The 24,452-nt window shown below is 39.6% G+C and overlaps 1 long non-coding RNA gene across 1 annotated transcript in view; it reads right to left on the bottom strand.

Annotated features, from left to right (window-relative positions):
- Positions 1 to 4,264: 4,264 nt before the first annotated feature.
- Positions 4,265 to 24,452, bottom strand: part of LOC129491821 (uncharacterized) — a 38,782-nt gene continuing 18,594 nt past the window's right edge. Inside the window, exons 2-3 of the long non-coding RNA XR_008660633.2 lie at positions 9,877 to 9,939; positions 4,265 to 4,353 (exon numbers count right to left, since the gene is read on the bottom strand). This is a non-coding gene — a long non-coding RNA (uncharacterized lncRNA). The remainder of the gene's footprint in view (positions 4,354 to 9,876; positions 9,940 to 24,452) is intronic.

Below are 24,452 nucleotides of genomic sequence, written 5' to 3'. Positions count from 1 at the left end.
AAAGGAGTTAAATCCCGTAGTCTAATTCATTTCATTAAATTCTGTGAATAATTTTTAGCCTTATTATATAACAAAAATATATGACATGACCTCATATCATACACAAATTATAGTAGACCTGGGAAGAAATAACGGATTTATAGGTAGTCAGAGTTTCTGCTTTACAGTTTGGACTACAAATAATTCCCATCTCCCTATCTACCTCCCCCACACATTCTATTTTATAGTACAAAATCCAATCCTTCACTTGCCCAATTACGAAGATACTATCACAAATTAAGAATATCTATCTATCTACCTATCTATCTAGTCATCCATCCATCTGTCCTAGATTTCTTTTGTCACTCAGACGTTTATTAGTATCTAATTCATTCCTGTCTTGCTGCTTTAGTTATAAATAAGTATACTCAACTGGTTGGGAAGATAATACTCTGAAATAAGCTACAAGTACCTGAAATCTTGGCTTTTAAAAATTATTATTTGTGTCAGCTGCCACCTAAGATTTTTCTGCATAGTCATTAAAACCACCCCTAGAAGAGAATGCCTGTCTTTTCCTGTGCCTAAAAAAGGCTATTCCAGGATAAGGTGGCCTGGGTTCCCACTGGAGATTCCAAGTTGTTATCAGAACTCCATATACTCCTGATCCAAGCGGAAGCCCGAACACTCTCATTCAGTGCTAGACCCGATGTCATGCTCTAACTGCCTATTCCTTCTGAGACTCACTTTCCTCCTCTGTAAAGTGAGATCATGAATGCATAGCAGGGAGAAAATGTGGGGTGACGAAGTAATACTTGATATCATCACAGTCCCCACCATCCATTTTATTTTATTTTATTTTTGAGATAGGGTCACACTCTGTCACCCAGGCTGGAGTGAAATGGTGCGATCTTGGCTCACTGCAACATCTGCCTCCCAGGTTCAAGTGATTCTCCTGCCTCAGCCTCCCAAGTAGCTGGGATTACAGGCACATGCCACTGTGCCCGACTAAGTTTTTGTATTTTTTTGTAGAGACGGGCTTCCCCATGTTGTCCAGGATGGTCTCCAACTCCTGTGCTCAGGTGACCTGTCTGCCTTGGCCTCCCAAAGCTCTGGGATTAAGGGCATCAGCCACCACACCCTGCCAGTCTTTGGTATTCTATGGGCATGCGTGAAGGCATATCAGTTACTGTGCAGATCCTGTCCAATCCAAATTTTTTACTTTAAACTTTTCAATCCATAACCCGTCTTCTCAGTGAAGCTGCGTTATGTTCTTCTTTACAGAAGAATAACCAAAGATTGGACCTGAGGTGGTGGCGGTGGCTGCCTGAGTTGAGGCTGGCTCCTTGGTAAGTTAGATAGCAACTTCTTTGTGACCCATAGGAATAATAACATTGATAAGAACTACCTCAGCCAGTTGGACTATCCATCTTTTGAGGATAAAAGGAGGGGTGACAAAGAAGACTTTTGGGGTGTTGTGGGGTTAAGCAGGGGAAGACAGTAACCATAAACACAAAATAGCTTTAGGAGCTGATAAGCTGATTTGATTCCTCATGTTTTTTCTACTTCCAGTGCCGGAACATATATACCTGTAACATAAATGCCATCAATCCAAAATCAGGTGGAGTTAGTCTCTGTTCCTCGAACTTACATGAGGCATTTTAGCCAGTTGTGCTGGAGTTGCCAGCAGTCAGCACTCAGGAAGTTTTTGGATCTGTCTGCAGCCTCAGGGTGGGGTGGGAAGCATTAAGCTCACCTTTCCATGGTTGGAACTCAAGGACAGAGCTGTGTAATGAGGCAGTGGATGAACATTCCCTCTTATGATAATTTAGGATAGAGGTACTGACTACCAAAAATCAGGTTTTGCCAGCCTAGTTCCATTTTGGACACATGAAAGAGGCAAAAATAACAAATTCATGTGTCAGATTATCTGACAAGAAATAGGTAAGGGAGTGTGGACTGTCTTAAGGCCTTGCTTCATGAAATAGTAGAAATCACACACACACACAAAGTCTAAAGCTGTTATGGCAGAAAACTGAATTCCAGGTTTATTGCATGCACCGGCTAGATTGGCTGCTATAGTTAAAATTTAAACAAGAATGAATAACATTTGGGTAATTGGATATTTACAGTCAATAAGCTATCTCTCTTGCTCACTCTCTTTTTTAAGTTTACTAATTAGACCTGTTTAATTTCTATCCAAGAAGCTTAACCAATAAAGCATTTGATAACTCAATAAATATTAATTCCTTTCTTTCATACAATTCTGCATTGAAGGGAGAAAAATTGCAACATATATTTTACTCCTTATGTACTTTTAAAAATTTTAATATTCAATAAATTAGGTTTCATATTGTTCCTACGGTTGCTGTTTTATATATTCATGTATTCATATTTTTATTCATTCAGTCATTCACTATCCACGCATTGGGACTGCTACAAAGAACAAGATACAAATACAGATTAGAGGATAGTCTGTCTAATGGGAAGACTGGCAGTCAAACAGACAATTATGAACTGGAAAAATGCTAGCACAGTTCTGTAGAATCACAGAAAGGAGAATAACTAATTCTACTAGAATAAAGGAGAGACTGTATAGCCAATTACTTAGGAATTTAGCTTTCAATTCTAGTTTGTGTTAAATTAACAACATTTGCTTATACATCTCTTAATCATATATTTTTATTCCGACATAACCAGCCTTCTAATTATAAGTTAAATGAATTGTTATTTTCAGCTATAGCAAAGTTCTGTGTTCTATCTTCAAAGACTTTTTTTTAGCTTTGTGGAACGAGAACTACATATAATATCTTATTAACCAAATCTGGTTTAAAAAAGCAAAAAGCAGGAAGTGCTATAAATATGAAAATTTCATATTTTCGTTATGCAGTGCTCAGAAACACTCTTCAGGAAGACCTTATTCACACCTACCTAAGAAATACACTGAAAATCTGAAAGAGGAAGTGGATACCATATGTTGCTGTAAGAAATCACTACACTAGCAAAAACAAATGAACAAACAAAAAAGCAATTAGATAAGATCGTGATGAGTGAAGAGATTGAAGTTGAGGTGTCTTCACCAACAGCATGCTCTTGTTTTATTTGATTGCTTGTTTCACAAAACATAGTAAGAAAACATAAGTTCAAGAGTATTTCTATTTTATGTCTACAAAAGTCAGCTAGCCCTGCAAATTCTGTCACATATGTTTGTTCCTGCATTCTGAGATTACGTCATGAATGAGATAAGGTGGTTTTAAAACTTGGTTATTGAGAGAAATCTTGAAAACATTCAAAAAGGTTTAACAATTAGATTTTACTAAACATGTTTGAGTCTTCCTGACTCATCAATTAGTTGCCTTAAAATAGGATGAAAATTTATATTTTTTTATATCTTAAAAGGAAAAAAATATTTTTCACTTGGGGAAAATATATTTTCTGTGTTACTTATTCGTTTTCAATTTGTATTTAGATCAAGAAACTTCTTTTCTAGACATAATAGAAATAATAGAAATGGACAGAACAATACAGTTTACACAAGCAATTTGATTTTTTTCTTCAGTATTTCAAAACTTTTGTAATATTTAAAAGTCACTTCCATTTAACTTTACCAGATCTCACTAATATTGTTACTAGATATATCTGTAATTTACATAATTTTATATATATAGAAAACTGATTTTTTAAAAAGTTGACAACTATTAAATCAAGGCTTACAGCAATGATGGAAGGCAGAAGCCTTTGTCCTCAGACCTCACCTTAATTAATCAGGTCACTTATTACCTTGACAAGTGACAAGAGCCTTCAGAGAGAGAACACCCAGACTTTATAGTTTTATAGACCGATTATGAACATGATTTTGATCTGGTGACTTTTATATGGCCTAAGTTACAAGATAAAGACTATCTCCCTAAGACTGGCTGAAGTAAATTTATGGGATTCCAAAGATGATTAATAATGCTATGACAGGAAACAAGAAAGACAGAAAATCTTTCCTGAAGCTCCTTTCTCCTGTTCTCCAAGAGAGGGTCAAAGGTGTGATTTACCCAAATGCAGTCCTGCAAGAATCAGTTATATCCTGTTTATTTCCTTTCTACCATCTCTTCCTCCCCTGAGGCTAAGTATTCACATTGGAGATAATATGGTTTTAGAGACAATGAGAAAGATACTATATTCTTCTTAGTTTTTCTCTACCTTCTTACAGAAAGGCATTATCTTAGTTCAGCTGCTATAACAAAAATACCATAGACTGGGTCACTTAAACAGCAAACATTCATTTCTCACAGTTCTGGGGGCTGAGAAGTCCAAGATCAAGATCAAGTTTTGGTTCCTGATGAGGGCCTCCTTCCTGGTTTGCAGAAACTATCTTCTTGCTTTATGCTTCACATGGTGGAGAGAGAGAAAGAGAGTGAGAGAGTTATTTAGAGAGAGAGAGACAAAAAGAACAAACGCTCTGGCCTCTTCTTTTCTAAAGGCACTAATCCCATCATGAGGAGCTCATTCTCCTGACCTCATCTAAACATAATTGCTTCCACAAGGCCCCATCTCCAAATATGATTACACCAGAAGTTAGGGCTTCAAAATATCAATTTTGCAGAAACACAAGCATTTAGCCCATAGCAATTTATTATACTGTAACTCTATAATTTCAATTTTTAAATGTCAATCTACAACTTCATGTTTATCAATCCTTAGCCTTGATGTATGAACCTGCTTGCAGTTTCTTCAAGCAAAATTGGCTGTTCATTAGTTGTATCCTACAGAATTTTTGTTCTGCTTCCCTCTGTACACACCCGAGCTATACCTAAGCAACATCTATTCTGCACCTTCCCTTTATGTGGAAAATACTTACTTAGTTTCAGCAATCAGACCCCCCATATTAGAATTTTTTTTTTGCTTCTGTGGTTGTTTGAATCTTGCTTTTCAGACTGGATAAGGTGAATCTGCTACTAAGGCATGTTTTATAACAATGTTTCTATTTGTAGCATATCCAGCATATAAATGGAATTGATATTTCATGAAACTGCATGAAAGCTCATGACATAATTTTGGTTACTGATATGGTTTTGCTGTGTCCCCATCCAAATCTCATCTTGAATTCCCAAGTGTTGTGGGAGGAACCCGATGGGAGGTAATTTTCCTCACTTCCACTTTTGCTTCCTACTCATTTTCTCTTGCTGTCACCATGTAAGAAGTGCCTTTCGCCTCCCACCATGATTCTGAGGCCTCCCCAGCCATGTGGAACTGTAAGTCCAATTAAACTTCTTTTCCTTCCCAGTCTCGGATATGTCTTTATCAGTATCATGAAAACATATTAATACAGTAAATTGGTACCAGTAGAGTGTGGCGTTGCTGAAAAAATACCCAAAAATGTGGAAGTGACTTCGGAATTGTGTAACAGGCAGAGGTTGGAACAGTTCTGAGCCCTCTGGCTCAGAAGAAGACAAGAAAATATAGAAAGTTTAGAATGCCCCAGAGACTTGTTGAATGGCTTTGACCAAAAGGTTGATAGAGATATGGACAATAAGGTCTGGGCTGAGGTTGTCTCAGATGGAGAAAAGGAACTTATTGGGAACTGGGGCAAAGTTAACTCTTGTTATGTTTTAGCGAAGAGACTGGTGGCATTTTGCCCATGCCCTAGAGATTTGAGGAACTTTGAACTTGAGAGAGATGATTTAGGGCGTCTGGTGGAAGAAATTTCTAAGCAGCAAAACATTCAAGAGGTGACTTGGTTACTGCTAAAGGCATTCAGTTTTATAAGGGAAGCACAGCATAATAATTTGGAAAATATGCAACCTGACAATGTGACAGAAAAGAAAAACCCATTTTCTAGGAAGAAATTCAGATCAGCTACAGAAATTTGCATAAGTAGCAAGGAGCCTAATTACTCCCTAAGACTATGGGGAATGTCTCCAGGCCACATCAGAGACCGTCACAGCAGCCCCTCCCAGGCCACCTCAGATACCCTCACAGCAGCCCCTCCCAGGCCACGTCAGAGACCCTCACAGCGGCCCCTCCCAGGCCATGTCAGAGACCCTCACAGCAGCCCCTCCCTGGAAGCCCAGGAGGAAAAAAGGATCCCGGTGCTGTGTGCAGCCTAGGGGTTTGGTGCCCTGTGTCTCAGCCACTCTAGCCATGGCTGAAAGGGACCAATGTACAGCTTGGGCTGTGGCTTCAGAGGGTGGAAGTCCCAGGCTTTGGCAGCTGCCATGTGGTGTTGAGCCTGCAGGTGCACAGAAGTCAAGAATTGAGGTTTGGGAACTTCTGACTAGATTTCAGAAGAGGTATGGAAACACCTTGACGCTCAGGCAAAAGTTTGCTACAGGGGTGGGGACCTCATGGAGAACCTCTGCTAGAGCAGTTGCAGAAAGGAAATGTGGGGTTGGAATCCCCACACAAAGTCCCTACTGGGACACTGCCTAGTGCAGCTGTGAGAAGAGGGCCACTGTCATCCAGACCCCAGAATGGTAGATCCACTGACAGCTTGCAGTTTGCACCTGGAAGAACCTCAGACACTCAATGCCAGCCTGTGAAAGCAGCTAGGAGGGAGGCTGTACCCTGCATAGCCACAGGGGCACAGCTGCCCAAGACCATGGGAACCCACCTCTTGCATCAGCGTGACCTGGACGTGAGACCTCAAAGGAAATCATTTTGGAGCTTTAAAATTTGACTGTCTTGCTGGATTTTAAACTTGCATGGGACCTGTAGCCTCTTTATTTTGGCCAATGTCTCCCATTTGGAATGGCTGTATTTCTCCAATTCTTTTTTTTTTTTTTTTTTTTTTTGAGACGGAGTCTTGCTCTGTCGCCCAGGCTGGAGTGCAGTGGCGCAATCTCGGCTCACTGCAAGCTCCGCCTCCCGGGTTCACGCCATTCTCCTGCCTCAGCCTCTCTGAGTAGCTGGGACTACAGGCGCCTGCCACCACTCCCGGCTAAGTTTTTTGTATTTCTTGTACTCCCATTGCATCTAGGAAGTAACTACCTTGCTTTTTATTTTACAGGCTCATAGGTGGAAGGGACTCGTCTTGTCTCGGATAAGACTTTGGTCTATGGACTTTTGAGTTAATGCTGAAATGAGTTAAGACTTTGGGGCACTGTTGGGAAGGCATGATAGGTTTTGAAATGTGAGAACATGAGATTTGGGAGGGGCCAGGGGTGGTATGATATGGTTTTGCTCTGTCCCCACTCAAATTTCATCTTGAATTTCCAAGTGTTGTGAGAGGGACATGGCGGGAGGTAATTGAATCATGGGGGCCTGTCTTTCTCATGCTATTCTCGTGATAGTGAATAAGTCTCTCGAGATCTGATGGGTTTATCACAGGTTTCTGCTTTTGCTTCCTTCTCATTTTCTCTTGCCGTCACCATGTAAGAAATGCCTTTCACCTCCTGCCATGATTTGGAGGCATCTCCAGCCATGTGGAATGGTAAGTCCAATTAAGCCTCTTTTTCTTCTCAGTCTTGGGCATGTCTTTATCAACAGCATGAATACAGACTAATGCAGTTACTCTCAATGTATAATGGAAAAGAGTCAAAGAGAAAACAGCTAAATATATTGACAGGCTAGATAATATTGATAATATATTTTGTTTGTCCATCAACAAATGGTCACTTCTTCTTTTATTCTTTTTTCATTTATAAGAGGCAATGTTACCTGTCTCAGGGACTAAATCATTTTTTTCTCCACTTGTCAGTGATTGGCTGAAGGGTAAGATTATTAACCCCCTTCTGGTACTTGAATTATAACCAGAAGTAGAATACAAAGTTTTTTCCACTCTGAGAAAAACAGATACCTAAAGATAAGCATCCCTTGCCTACTTTCTATTCAGGGCATTAAAATGAGGAAATCGTCCTCAATGGCTACTGCACCGTTCATACAACCCAAAGAAGTAAATCAAGAATACACCAGAGAACTGAACCCAGAGGACTATTTTGTTCAACTGCTTTATCTGCTCTGAGACTTTTCATATGTAGTCTATTTGTTACAGGGGAATGTACCGTTCTATTTTTTTTTTTTCACCTTTTAAGTCAGGTAAGGTCAGGAGTTCGAGACTAGCCTGGCCAGCATGGTAAAAACCCGTCTCCACTAAAAATACAAAAATTAGCCAGGCATGGTTGTGGGCACCTGTAATCCCAGCTACTTGCGAAGCTGAAGCAGGAGAATCACTTGAACCTGGGAGGCGGAGGTTGCAGTGAGTCTAGATTGCACCATTGCACTCCAGCCTAGGCAACAGAGCAAGACTCCATCTCAAAAAATATGTGTGTGTGTGTGTGTGTGTATACATATATATATATATATGAGTATGTACACAAGTATGCTTGAATATGACTTTACTATCACCAGAAGACTGTACAAAGCATGCCTAACTGTGGTTGCTGCTGGAGAAGAAAACTGGGACACTGGAGGTTGAGGATGAAAGGGAGCCTTTCCATTTAGTATCATGTGTATGCTATTAAACAATAAAATTAAATTCTCTAAGGAGAGAATAGAAAGAACAACCAAAGACTGCTTATAGGGTCCACACCCTAAAACCTCTTTGGTTATTCCAATTAGGTGGATCTTAACTGACTCAAGACTAACAATAAATCTCCACCTGTTAAGAAAAATCTCTTAACTGACCGTGACTAACAATAAATCTCCACCTGTTAAGAAACACATCTGGACAGAGGCATCTTCTCATGTTACATAAGTCCCCTTCTATCTGCCTTTCAGAAAAATTTGGAATTGAAGCCCTTTGGTACAGAATTTGCAGGATGTTGCCCATTATATTTTGGCTATGTAGGGGCCCTGGTCAGTTTTCCAAGTAACACTATCTATGATTGTAACCTAAATATAGTTACAGTATTTTATTGCCCACAGAGGAATTTCCTCCCTTTGCTTTACTATAGCAGGAGTTTATTTCTCTGCAAAAAAAAAAATGATGTTATGAGCCCTGAAGGCAGTGCGAAGCAAGCCTCTGCATCTACAGATAAACTTTTAGGAAAGGCATCACTAGTGAACTAGATAAAATAGCAATTGAACCACTTTGTTAAGGCTTGCGGCTTTCTAAAAGCCTCTTATTTCTCTCCAGTAGGAGTGAACTGTGATAATATCTATGGTGAAGGACAGCATCCTCAGTTTGAAGGAACTCCATTTTTATTTTAAGCATTAATATAAAGCACCTTTTCACTCTTCTTCCACTCACATTGCTTCCACTCACCTACTCTACTTCCTTTCCTTTCCACTATCCTTCCACTGACTCCTGCCTTCCAAAACATATTGCCTTCCTAAAGAATTTAGTCCCTTGCCAAAGAAGCAACTCACTCAGCGTAAGACATAGGGATAATCTCCAGTACTGTGCACACTGTGGTTGAAAATGAAGTCTTTGGCTGATGAGTGTGTGTAGATGTATTACTAATGTGACTTCTATAGCTGTCATATAATGGCTGTTATGAACTCGCAGACCCAGAAAATTACATGGTGTAATTGTTATTTGAATTTATATTTAATTTCCAGTGGAAAATGTGGTCCAGTCAACAGTCTCAAGTTTATCAGTCAATGAAATCTTAAAATACCTCTGCCTTATTTACTCCGTTCATAAAATTGAAATAAAAACAACTATTGTACCACAATGCTATTAGAATTGGAAGTACCCTACCTTCAAGTAAGCAAAAGGCTTTATCATTAAACAGCATGCAGTATGTTACTTAAACAGACACAGGTAAATTCAAGAAATATAACCCAGATGTGGGAAAGGGGAGAAAAAAGCATATTGAATGGCCGGTTCATCAGTGGAAAACCTCATACTCAGGGGAAAATAAATCAACTGCACTTTTTGAGGAGATAAAGAGTCAACACAGAGATACTACATTTCTAAATTACTAATTACCTTTTATAGATTAAATTATTTAACAAATTTTCATTTACCTTGTGCCTTACATGTGTCCCAAATCAGGCTGCTTATTATCATGCCAAATTCTTTTCCACACTCTAAAGAATGTCAAAAATGGTTAAGTCAGCGCACTATCTCTTTGCCATATAAATATATTTCATTTATAATTCAAGATTAATATTTTCTTTAAAGGAAGCAACGGGTTTTCAATGGTTGAAGCTGTTACAGGAGAGCATCTTTGAATATTGACCTATCTAAACAATAAGACCTTAGAGAATGACATCAGTCATTTCTAATTTTTAGATTAAAAGAATGACATCAAATATAGCAGGAAATTTAGAATAACACATTTTGAGAAAAACATATGGTATTTTTATGTAAATTCAAGCCTGCACATAAAAATCTCATTTGTCAGTTATCAGCAATTCTTTCTTGACTGTCTCTGATTCAGGATGAGCCAATTTTTAGCAATGGTGAGAAACAGAATCTGATTTTTCATATTCTGGTTTTTAAATTGTTACACATTCTAATTCTGAATCAAAGTTTATTATTAAGAATTATTAGTTATATATAAATTAATTAAGCTGTATCTTAACTGATATAAAACAGGAGTTTGAATACTGGACATTAAGAGTCTCCCCTTGGGTAAGATGTGATTATTCCTGATTTAAGATATTGGCAAAATCATTTACTAGGTTTTGAGCACAACAGACACCTAATCAGAGAGTGGCTGGGCAAAGGGATTTTATAATCATAGAGATAAATATTAATAATAGAAGGAGATGTGTAATGTCTTATTGTCAAAATATAAAATATATTTAGCAGTGAGTACAACTAAATACACCACAATCACAGAAGTCAACTTCTTGGGTAGAGCACATTTCTATTTTGAAAACTTAGTTGGCTTGACCACCAGTATAGCTTGCTGTTTTTTTATTGCTAGGTATTATTTCTGTACAATATCAAAAATATAGTTAGAAAATACAACTGCTTTCAGAAATCTTTGTATGCCCTTTTGATAATGTTTTACTTCAGATAATTTTTAACACAGATTATGTATTTGTTAATTATTTGTTTCCATTTTGGTAGAGGACCTGAAAGACTATTCTGGGTGATTGGACCCTAGAAGTTACAGAAAATAGTGTTTCAAAACTGTTTTAGAAGATGTATTTAAAATATATGTAGGGGTGGGGCCAAGATGGCCAACTAGAAACAGCATTGTTTGGAGGCTCCCATCAAAAAAAAACATAATAAGCGTGTGAATCCTTCACCAGCAACCAAGGTATCCAGATTCTCTCATCAGAAATGACTAGAAGGCTGATGTGACCCACAGAGAGAAGGAAGAACAGTGTGGTGCTGTGGCTCACCTGAGATCCACCCTCCCCCCAGCCAAGGGAGGTGGTGAGTGACAATGCTATGCAGCTGGTGAAACTATGCTTTTTTCCATGGAACTGTGCAACCCATGGATTGGAAGATCCCACTCACAAACCCATGCTACCAGGGCCCAGCATCCCAACCCGGGAACTCACAGACTCTTAACAACCTCTCAGCTGGGATCTACTTAAGCCTACAGAACTCCCTGGGGAAGGGGCGACCAGCATCTCAGCTGTGCCTGTTTGCTGTCTAAGCCACATGAGCTCCTTTGGGAAGAGGCAGCAGCCAACACTGGGACTTACAACTGCTTAACACACTAAGCTCCCTGGGCACCCATCTCTATAGTTCCAAGCTATGGTTTTCCACTGTTGGAGTGAGGGAGGCTGGTTGGCTTGGTCCCAACACTTGTCACCCACTGCCCAACACACTGGAAGTGGCACTCTGTTGCCATAGGGCCTCTTCAGGCCTGACCCTGACCTATCCTTCCTCACTGGGCGGGACTCCCCTGCAGGAATTCCAATAACTCCAGCCAGAGGCTCAGGGAGAGAACCCAGATCTCCCTGGGCCTGAGGCCCTAGAGAGAGGGGTGGCCGCAGTGTCTGCAGACCAGCAGACTTAGCCTTTCCTCCTGGTAGTTCTGAGGAATCTGGGCAGCCTAGATGAGTAGGTTTCTCCCTGGGGAGGCACACCCCCTCCACCAAGAGACCAAGCGCTTTGTTAAATGGGTCCTGTTCCCTGTGCCACCCAACTGGGTGAAACCCTCTAGGATTGTCAGACACCCTACGCAGAGCAATCCTGCTGGCATCAGATTGGTGTCCCTTGAGGTCAGAAGTCCCATCAGTGGGACTCCAGCCTCCTTGGGTGACATCTCCAGGTGGAGAAGCGAATCAGATTAATAGGGCCTGAAGTGAACCCCCAGCAAACTGTAGCAGCCCTGTAGAGGAGGGACCTGATCGTTGAAAGAAAACAAACAGGCATCTATCAGTGCTGTACTCCAGCCTCCTTAAGTGACATCTACAGGGGGGAAGCGAATCAGATGAATAGGGCCTGAAGTGAACCCCCAGCAAACTGCAGCAGCCCTACAGAAGAAGGACCTGATTACTGAAAGAAAAACAAACAAGCAGAAGGCAGCAACAATAGCACCACCACCACCACCACCAACAACAAAGCCCCCACAAAAGCCCCATCTCATGGTCAGCAGCCTCAAAGACCGAAACTAGACAAACTCACTAAGATGAGAAAGAATCAATGAAAAAAATGTTAAAAACCTGAAAGGCCAGAGTGCCACTTCTCCTCCAAATGGTCACAATGTCTCTCCATCAAGGCCACAGAACTGGACAGAGGATCAGATGGATGAATGGACAGAAGTAGTCTTCAGAAAATAGGCAATAAAAACTATGCTAAGCTAAAGGAGCATATTCTAACCCAATGCAAAGAAGCTAAGAACAGTGATAAAAGGTTAGAGGAATTGCTAATTAGAATAACCAAATTAGAGAGGAACGTAAACGACCTGTTGCGCTGAAAAGCAGTATGAGAACTTCATGAAACGTACACAAGTATCAATAGCCAAATCAACCAAGCAGAAGAAAGGTTATCAGAGTTTCAAGACCACCTTGTTAAAATAAGGCATGCAGACAAGACTAGAGAAATAAGATGAAAAAGAATAAACAAAGCCACCAAGAAATATGGGACTTCATAAAAAGGCCAAACCTATGATTGATTGGTATACCAGAAAGAGACAAAGAGAATGGAAACGATCTGGAAAACACACTTCAGGATATTATCCGGGAGAACTTCCTCAACCTAGTAATACAGGTCAACATGCAAATTCAGGAAATAGAGATACCACCATTACGACATTCCATGAGAAGATCAACCACAAGATACATAATCATCAGATTATCCAAGGTCGAAATCAAGGAAAAACTGTTAAGAGCAACCAGAAAGAAAAGCAAGGTCACCTGCAAAGGAAAGCCCATCAGACTACGAGTGGACCTCTCAGGAGAAACTCTACAAGCCAGAAGAGTATTCAACATTCTAAAAAAAAAAAAAAAAAAAAAATGAATTTTCAGCCCAGAAGTTTGTATCTAGCCAACCTAAGCTTCATAAGCAAAGGATAAGTAAAATCCTTTCCAGACAAGCAAATGCTGGGTGATTTTGTCACCACCAGGCCTGCCTTGCAAGAGCTCTTGAAGGAAGCACTAAATATGGAAAGGAAAAACCGGTACCAGCCACTGCAAAAACACACCAAAATATAAAGACCAATGACACTATGAAGAAACTGCATCAATCAGTGTGCAAAATAACCAAATAGCAGCATGATGACAGGATCAAATTCACAATAACAATACTAACCATAAATGTAAAAGGGCTAAATGCATGAATTAAAAGACACAGACTGGCAAATTGGATAAACAGTCAAGAACCACTGGTGTGCTGTATTCAGGACACCCATCTCATGTTCAAAGACACACATAGGCCCAAAATAAAGGGATGGAGGAAAAGTAACCAAACAAATGGAAAGAAAAATAAAAGCATCCTGATACCAACCAGAATGGTAATTATTAAAACGTCAGGAAACAATAGATGCTGGCGAGGCTGTGGAGATATAGGAACACTTTTACACTGTTGGTGGGAATGTAAATTAGTTAAACCATTGTGGAAGACAGTATGGTAATTCCTCAAGGATCTAGAACCAGAAATACCATTTGACTCAGCAATCTAATTACTAGGTATATACACCCAAAGGAATTGAAATCATTCTACTGTAAAGACATGCACATGTATGTTTATTGCGGGACTATTTACAATAGCAAAAACATAGAACCCACCCAATGCCCACCAATGATAGACTGGATAAAGAAAATGTGGTACATGTACAACATGGAATACTATGCAGCCATAAAAAGGAATGCGATCGTGCTCTTTGCAGGGACATGGATTAAGCTGGAAGCCATCATCCTCAGCAAACTAACACAGGGACAGGAAACCAAATACTGCATGTTCTCACTCATAAGTGAGAGTTGAACAATGAGAACACATGGACACAGGGAGGAGAGCACCACACACCAGGGCCTGTTAGGGGTTGGAGGGTAAGGGTGGGAACTTAGAGGACAGGTCAATAGGTGCAGCAAACCACCATGGCACAGGTATACCTATGTAACAAACCTGCATGTCCTGCATGTATCCTGCTATTTTTTTTAGAAGAAGTAAAAAAAGAAACTCTGATGTCTATATCTATATACAGATACATATAGATATATTGATGAAATACTACTGTGCCATAAAAAGGAATAAATTAACGGCAATGGCAGCAGCCTGGATGTGATTGAAGATTATTATTCTAAGTGAAGTAACTCAGGAATGGAAAACAAACATCATATATTCTCACACATAATTGGGTGCTACACTATGAAGATGCAAAGGAATAAGAATGACACAATGGACTTTGGGGACTCAGAAGAAAACGGGGTAAGAGGGTGAGGGATAAAAGATAACAAATTAGGAAATTAGGGTCACTGTATATTGCTTGGGAGATGGGTGTGACAATATCTCACAAATCACCGTTAAATAACTTACTCAGGTAACCAAATACCACCTCTTCCAAAAAAACCTATGGAAATAAAAAAATTTTTAAAAAATGAAAAAATGTATATATGTGTACATAGGTGTTTTGTTAAATTTTCTCTTTCTATGGTAAATGATGAATAATTCAAATAATTATATATCAATATCCTAAATAACAACTATCAATGATGAAATATATGCATTCAATATACATTTTGAATTTAACAATGTAAAAGTCATCACACTACTGGGTATCTACTCAAAGGATATTACTATATAAACACAGATACATGCACTCATATGTGTATGGCAGCACTGTTCACAATGACAAAAATATGGAATCAACCTAATTGTCCATCATCCGTTCATGGTTGCATAAAATAAATGTGGTATATATACACAATGAAATACTATTCAGCCATAAAAAAGTATTAAATCATGTTTTTTGCAACAACATAGATGGAATTGGAGACCATTATCTTAAATAAAACAACTAAGAAACAGAAGGGAAACACCATATGTTTTCACAGGTGGGAGAAGGATGGATGATGAAAAATTACTTAATGGCTATAATAATGTACATTATTCAAATGATGAATACACTAAAAGCCCAGACTTCACCACTAGGCAATATATCTGTGTGACAAAATTGCACTTGTATCCCTTAAATTTATACAAATTATATGTGTATATGTATATTTATTTACATATACATATTTACAATTTTATATATATACACACACGCACTCACACACAAATATAGTTATGCATTATTAATATTTAATATTTAGACTGGCACTGGCACCTTCCCTAAGGCCATTTATTTCAGAAGGTCATGTGTCACGTACAGAGCAGGATATGTCCTTAGGAAACAGTGAAGTTCCATGAGGCACTATGTGAAAGTTACACTCTCAATAGTTTCTTTCCTTTTAATGTATTTTGACAAATTACAGTGTACACATGCCAGGTTAAAATGATTTATGGATTATATTAGCTAGATTAAGCTAAATAAACCTCCCAGAATGGCTAATGACTTTAAAACATTTCTGTAAGAAAACAGTCTATTAAAATAGTATCAGTGATTCAGACACAATAAACAGTGAAAAAACATGGGTATGACGTTTAACATATCCTAGTAAAAATTCTGAATCATGAAACAAAACCATGATTCTTTTAATTATATCTGACAACTGGTGGGTGACAGATGGAAAAAAATTAGTTTATCAGACATAGGGATTTGCATTCATTATTTTTTAAAATAAATTGCACTCTATCTTGTTGATTTCTTAGGTAGTAATGCTCCGAACTTCTTACAATTTTTAACAATTTATTTCATCTCTGTCTTAAGAATTTATACTTTGAGTATCCTTATGTTTATAAAACTTATATAAGGGTAACCACCTATATATACAATTTATTTTAACATATATTTTGAAATTGTGGTTAAAAATTGTTTTGGGAGAGAGGTCTGTAATTTTTCTAAAAAAGTTTAAGTACTATTATCTTGGAGTTTAGACTTTGAAAACTTATAATGAAAATGGGAACTTAGTTTAATCTATCTGTATTTGAGCAATAAGAATTTCAACATAAATATAGCATACAGTCTATAAATTTTAATGTTTTAAAAATGAAACATTATTACTGAAATAAAATGATCACAACCTTGAAACTGTAATTCTTACGTTTATTACATGACCACTGTGCAATTAATATATAAATAAATTGATTGTAATCTGTTACACTGTTAAAAAAAAAAAAAAAACCCAGGGGGTGGAGCCAAGATGGCCGAATAGGAACAGCTCCGGTCTCCAGCTCCCAGCCCCAGCGACACAGAAGACGGGTGATTTCTGCATTTCTGCTTGAGGTACCGGTTTCATCTCACTAGGGAGTGCCTAACAGTGGGTGCAGGACAGTCGGTGAAGCGCACTGTGCGCGAGCCGAAGCAGGGCGAGGCATTGCCTCACTCGGGAAGCGCAAGGGGTCAGGGAGTTCCCTTTCCTAGTCAAAGAAAGGGGAAACAGACGGCACCTGGAATATCGGGTCAGTCCCGTCCTAATACTGCGCTTTTCCAACGGGCCTGGAAAACGGCACACTAGGAGATTGTGTCCCGCACCTGGCTCGGAGGGTCCTATGCCCACAGAGTCTTGCTGATTGCTAGCACAGCAGTCTGAGATCACGCTGCAAGGCGGCAACGAGGCTGGGGGAGGGGCGCCCGCCATTGCCCAGGCTTGCTTAGGTAAACAAAGCAGCCAGGAAGCTCGAACTGGGTGGAGCCCACCACAGCTCAAGGAGGCCTGCCTGCCTCTGTAGGCTCCACCTCTGGGGGCAGGGCACAGACAATGAAAAACTCAGCGAGAACCTCCACAGCCTTAAATGTCCCTGTCTGACTGACAGCTTTGAAGAGAGTAGTGGTTCTCCCAGCACACAGCTGGAGATCTGAGAACAGACAGACTGCCTCCTAAAGTGGGTCCCTCACCCCTGAGCAGCCTAACTGGGAGGCACCCCCCCAGTAGGGACAGACTGACACCTCATTCAACCGGGTACTCCTCTGAGACAAAACTTTCAGAGGAACTATCAGACAGCTGAATTTGTGGTCTCACGAAAATCCACTGTTCTGCAGCCACCGCTGCTGACACCCAGCCAAACAGGGTCTGGAGTGGACCTCTAGTAAACTCCAACAGACCTGCAGCTGAGGGTCTTGTTTGGTAGAAGGAAAATTAACAAAGAGAAAGGACATCCACACCAAAAACCCATCTGTACATCACCATCATCGAAGACAAAAAGTAGACAAAACCACAAAGATGGGGAAAAAACAGACCAAAAAAACTGGAAACTCTAAAAAACAGAGCACCTCTCCTCCTCCAAAGGAACGCAGTTCCTCACCAGCAACGGAACAAAGCTGGATGGAGGATGACTTTGATGAGTTGAGAGAAGAAGGCTTCAGACGATCAAACTACTCTGAGCTACGAGAGGAAATTCAAAACAATAGCAAAGAAGTTAAAAACTTTGAAAAAAAATTAGAAGAATGGATAACTAGAATAACCAATGGAGAGAAGGGCTTCAAGGAGATGATGGAGCTGAAAGCCAAGTTTCGAGAACTACGCGAAGAATGCAGAAGCCTCAGTAGCAGATGCGATCAACTGGAAGAAAGGGTATCGCTGATAGAAGATGAAATGAATGAAATGAAGAGAGAAGGGAAGTTTAGAGAAAAAAGAATAAAAAGAAATGAACAAAGCCTCCAAGAAATTTGGGACTATGTGAAAAGACCAAACCTACGTCTGATTGGTGTACCTGAAAATGATGGGGAGAATGGAACCAAGTTGGAAAACACTCTGCAAGATATTATCCAGGAGAACTTCCCCAATCTAGCAAGGCAGGCCAGCATTCAGATTCAGGAAATACAGAGAACGCCACAAAGATACTCCTCAAGAAGGGCAACTCCAAGACACATAATTGTCAGATTCACCAAAGTTGAAATGAAGGAAAAAATGTTAAGGGCAGCCAGAGAGAAAGGTCGGGTTACCCACAAAGGGAAGCCCATCAGACTAACAGCTGATCTCTCAGCAGAAACTCTACAAGCCAGAAGAGAGTGGGGGCCGATATTCAACATTCTTAAAGAAAAGAATTTTCAGCCCAGAATTTCCTATCCCGCCAAACTAAGCTTCATAAGTGAAGGAGAAATAAAATACTTTACAGACAAGCAAACGCTGAGTGATTTTGTCACCACCAGGCCTGCCCTAAAAGAGCTCCTGAAGGAAGCACTAAACATGGAAAGGAACAACCGGTACCAGCCCCTGCAAAAACATGCCAAATTGTAAAGACCATTGAGGCTAGGAAGAAACTATAGCAACTAACGAGCAAAATAACCAACTAACATCATAATGACAGGATCAGATTCACACATAACAATATTCACGTTAAATGTAAATGGGCTAAATGCTCCAATCAAAAGACACAGACTGGCAAACTGGATAAGGAGTCAGGACCCATCAGTGTGCTGTATTCAGGAAACCCATCTCACGTGCAGAGACACACATAGACTCAAAATAAAGGGATGGAGGAAGATCTATCAAGCAACTGGAAAACAAAAAAAGGCAGGGGCTGCAATCCTAGTCTCTGATAAAATAGACTTTAAACCAACAAAGATCAAAAGAGACAAAGAAGGCCATTACATAATGGTAAAGGGATCAATTCAACAAGAAGAGCTAACTATCCTAAATATATATGCACCTAACACAGGAGCACCCAGATTCATAAAGCAAGTCCTGAGTGACCTACAAAGGGACTTAAACTCCCACACAATAATAATGGGAGATTTTAACACCCCACTGTCAGCATTAGACAGATCAACGAGACAGAAAGTTAACAAGGATATCCAGGAATTGAACTCAGCTCTACATAAAGTGGACCTAATAGACATCTACAGAACTCTCCACCCCAAATCAACAGAATATACATTTTTTTCAGCACCACACCGCACCTATTCCAAAATTGACCACATAGTTGGAAGTAAAGCTCTTCTCAGCAAATGTAAAAGAACAGAGATTATAACAAACTGTCTCTCAGACCACAGTGCAATCAAACTAGAACTCAGGATTAAGAAACTCAGTCAAAACCGCTCAACTACATGGAAACTGAACAACCTGCTCCTGAATGACTATTGGGTACATAATGAAATGAAGGAAGAAATAAAGATGTTCTTTGAAACCAACGAGAACAAAGACACAACATACCAGAATCTCTGGGACACGTTCAAAGCAGTGTGTAGAGGGAAATTTATAGCACTAAATGCCCACAAGAGAAAGCAGGAAAGATCCAAAATTGACACCCTAACATCACAATTAAAAGAACTAGAAAAGCAAGAGCAAACACATTCAAAAGCTAGCAGAAGGCTAGAAATAACTAAAATCAGAGCAGAACTGAAGGAAATAGAGACACAAAAAACCCTTCAAAAAATTAATGAATCCAGGAGCTGGTTTTTTGAAAAGATCAACAAAATTGATGGACCGCTAGCAAGACTAATAAAGAAGAAAAGAGAGAAGAATCAAATAGATGCAATAAAAAACGAAAAAGGGGATATCACCACCGATCCCACAGAAATACAATCTACCATCAGAGAATACTACAAACACCTCTATGCAAATAAACTAGAAAATCTAGAAGAAATGGATAAATTCCTCGACAAATACACCCTCCCAAGACTAAACTAGGAAGAAGTTGAATCTCTGAATAGACCAATAACAGGTTCTGAAATTGTGGCAATAATCAATAGCTTACCAACCAAAAAGAGTCCAGGACCTGATGGATTCACAGCTGAATTCTACCAGAGGTACAAGGAGGAACTGGTACCATTCCTTCTGAAACTATTCCAATCGATAGAAAAAGAGGGAATCCTCCCTAACACATTTTACGAAGCCAGCATCGTCCTGATACCAAAACCTTGCAGAGACTTAACCAAAAAAGAGAATTTCAGACCAATATCCTTGATGAACATTGATGCAAAAATCCTCAATAAAATACTGGCAAACCGAATCCAGCAGCACATCAAAAAGCTTATGCACCATGATCAAGTGGGCTTCATCCCTGGGATGCAAGGCTGGTTCAACATACGCAAATCAATAAATGTAATCCAGCATATAAACAGAACCAAAGACAAAAACCACATGATTATCTCAATAGATGCAGAAAAGGCCTTTGACAAAATTCAACAACCCTTCATGCTAAAAACTCTCAATAAAATAGGTATTGATGGGACGTATCTCAAAATAATAAGAGCTATCTACGACAAACCCACAGCCAATATCATACTGAATGGGCAAAAACTGGAAGCATTCCCTCTGAAAACTGGCACAAGACAGGGATGCCCTCTCTCACCGCTCCTATTCAACATAGTGCTGGAAGTTCTGGCCAGAGCAATCAGGCAGGAGAAGGAAATAAAGGGTATTCAATTAGGAAAAGAGGAAGTCAAATTGTCCCTGTTTGCAGATGACATGATTGTATATCTAGAAAACCCCATTGTCTCAGCCCAAAATCTCCTTAAGCTGATTAGCAACTTCAGCAAAGTCTCAGGATACAAAATTAATGTACAAAAATCACAAGCATTCTTGTACACCAATAACAGACAAACAGAGAGCCAAATCATGAGTGAACTCCCATTCACAATTGCTTCAAAGAGAATCAAATACCTAGGAATCCAACTTACAAGGGATGTGAAGGACCTCTTCAAGGAGAACTACAAACCACTGCTCAATGAAATAAAAGAGGATACAAACAAATGGAAGAACATTCCATGCTCATGGGTTGGAAGAATCAATATCGTGAAAATGGCCATACTGCCCAAGGTAATTTATAGATTCAATGCCATCCCCATCAAGCTACCAATGACTTTCTTCACAGAATTGGAAAAAACTACTTTAAAGTTCATATGGAACCAAAAAAGAGCCCGCATCGCCAAGTCAATCCTAAGCCAAAAGAACAAAGCTGGAGGCATCACGCTACCTGACTTTAAACTATACTACAAGGCTACAGTAACCAAAACAGCATGGTACTGGTACCACAACAGAGACATAGATCAATGGAACAGAACAGAGCCCTCAGAAATGATGCCGCATAGCTACAACTATCTGATCTTTGACAAACCTGACAAAAACAAGCAATGGGGAAAGGATTCCCTATTTAATAAATGGTGCTGGGAAAACTGGCTAGCCATATGTAGAAAGCTGCAACTGGATCCCTTCCTTACACCTTATACAAAAATTAATTCAAGATGGATTAAAGACTTATATGTTAGACCTAAAACCATTAAAATCCTACAAGAAAACCTAGGCAATACCATTCAGGACATAGGCGTGGGCAAGGACTTCATGTCTAAAACACCAAAAGCAATGGCAACAAAAGCCAAAATCGACAAATGGGATCTCATTAAACTAAAGAGCTTCTGCACAGCAAAAGAAACTATCATCAGAGTGAACAGGCAACCTACACAATGGGAGAAAATTTTTGCAACCTACTCATCTGACAAAGGGCTAATATCCAGAATCTACAATGAACTCAAACAAATTTACAAGAAAAAAACAAACAACCCCATCAAAAAGTGGGCAGAGGACATGAACAGACACTTCTCAAAAGAAGACATTTATGCAGCCAAAAAACACATGAAGAAATGCTCCTCATCACTGGCCATCAGAGAAATGCAAATCAAAACCACAGTGAGATACCATCTCACACCAGTTAGAATGGCCATCATTAAAAAATCAGGAAACAACAGGTGCTGGAGAGGATGTGGAGAAATAGGAACACTTTTACACTGTTGGTGGGACTGTAAACTAGTTCAACCATTGTGGAAGTCAGTGTGGCGATTCCTCAGGGATCTCGAACTAGAAATACCATTTGACCCAGCCATCCCATTACTGGGTATATACCCAAAGGACTATAAATCATGCTGCTATAAAGACACATGCACACGTATGTTTATTGCGGCACTATTCACAATAGCAAAGAGTTGGAACCAACCCAAATGTCCAACAACGATAGACTGGATTAAGAAAATGTGGCACATATACACCATGGAATACTATGCAGCCATAAAAAATGATGAGTTCGTGTCCTTTGTAGGGACATGGATGAAACTGGAAAACATCATTCTCAGTAAACTATCGCAGGGACAAAAAACCAAACACCGCATGTTCTCACTCATAGGTGGGAATTGAACAATGAGAACTCATGGACACAGGAAGGGGAACATCACACTCCGGGGACTGTTGTGGGGTGGGGGGAGGGGGGAGGGACAGCATTAGGAGATACACCTAATGCTAAATGACGAGTTAATGGGTGCAGGAAATCAACATGGCACATGGATACATATGTAACAAAACTGCACATTGTGCACATGTACCCTAAAACCCTAAAGTATAATAAAAAAAAAGAAAAAAAAATAAAATAAAATTAAGTACATAAATATAGGAATACCAAAAGGCATTTTCAGAAAACAGATTTTTAGCAGACTTTCACCTATACCTGCAGTATTTTCTTTTCTTTTAGACAGGGTCTCCCTCTGTCACTCAAGCTGGAGTTCAGTGGCAGTCCTGGCTTATTTGCAGCCTTGACCTCCCACGCTCAAGCGATCCTCCCACCTCAGCCTTCTAAGTAGCTGGGACTACAGGTGCATGCCACCATGCCCGGCTAATTTTTTATATTTTCGGTGGAGACAGGGTTTCACCACGTTGCCCAGGCTGGTCTCGAACTCCTGAGCGCAGGCGATCCACCTGCGTTGGCCTTCCAAAGCACTGGGATTACAGGCATGAGCCCCCACGCCCAGCCATTTGCAGTATTTTCTATACTTTGTTTTTTGGGGAAAGATATAGTTCATATGCCTGAAGAAATGTTTTTGAATCTAGCTCCATGTGTCTCAGGCAGTTGGCATGAAATTGTCTATAGAGAAGAATCAGAAAAAAGAGTTGAGAAAGTTAGTGGAACATATCAGGTAAATAAAGTGCTGATCTCAAAGGTAAAAAAAAAAAACAAAAAAACAAAAAAAAAAAACCCTTACCTGTGGCCATGGATGGGATGCTATTGGCATAAGTAAATATTTGTTTGGTTTCCAGAAAATTTACCTTACCCTGGGAGTCTTCTATGAATGTTTAAATGTAAATCTATGTTAATCTGGCCTCTTGTTCATCTTTCCTATGGAAATATTGGAAAGGGAAATATTTTGGTTTTGTAATTTAAATATGTCTAAGATTATGTTCACAGGCATACATTTTCTCTTTGAATTACTTAAAAGAGTCTACCTTATCTAATACCCTATAATCTATATTTCTCAAGGACTACTGATAGTGAAATAAGGTGACATCAAATACCTCAAACTATTTCTCTGGTCATGCCACCTCCTTTCCACATTACCCACACTCCTGTTAATCCTGAAAGCTTTCAAATAACTCTGGGATTAGCAGGAGATCTCTGACATGTTCCTTGGATTATACACTCTGTCTCTCAGCATAGCATAATGTTTAGGTGAATAGATTTTGAGCTTGAGTTCTGGCTCTAAACTTATTGTGTGTGCTTATGAGCAAGGGCGTGAAAGCCATCAGATTCATTAAATTAATATATGTAAACTTTTGGAAAGTGTGCGACGCATAGAAAGCACCATGCATGTTTTCTATTGTCATCCTTAGTCACAACTGCTGGTACCCTGGACAACTAATGAAGTAGTTTGGCCACAGGTGCCACCCAATTTATGTCCAACACACTGGAGCCTAAATATACCTAGAAGTGTCTTTGCCAGGAAAGCTGCCAAGTCCCAGTGTTGTGAGCCCTGATGTAGTCTCTGAGGACTTGCTTGCTCTTGGCACTGCCTCCATCCCTGCTGCAGCCGCTGGCTCTGAGGATGCTGCTGCTGTGTGCTCTCAGCTGTGTTAGTCGAACAGCTCATTTTTCTTCTGGCCCTTTTTCCATAGCGCTCTACCTTTCTCCTGGAGCAAACAGAGTGACCATTTTCTTTTAACTAAAACCTGTATGTCCAGAATAAATATCGCAAACTAGAAGCCCATGGGAAGTATTTATTGTTTTTTAATATATTTTTAATGCCTTAAGGTTGGGCCTCTACTTTCAATTGACTATAGACTACTGTTCATTATTATCCTACGTTCTAGGACACTTTCCACTTTTTGTT

Source organism: Symphalangus syndactylus, chromosome 10, assembly GCF_028878055.3.
Source record: "Symphalangus syndactylus isolate Jambi chromosome 10, NHGRI_mSymSyn1-v2.1_pri, whole genome shotgun sequence".
Lineage (NCBI taxonomy): Eukaryota > Metazoa > Chordata > Mammalia > Primates > Hylobatidae > Symphalangus > Symphalangus syndactylus.
This window is presented reverse-complemented; position numbering and strand designations above follow the sequence as displayed.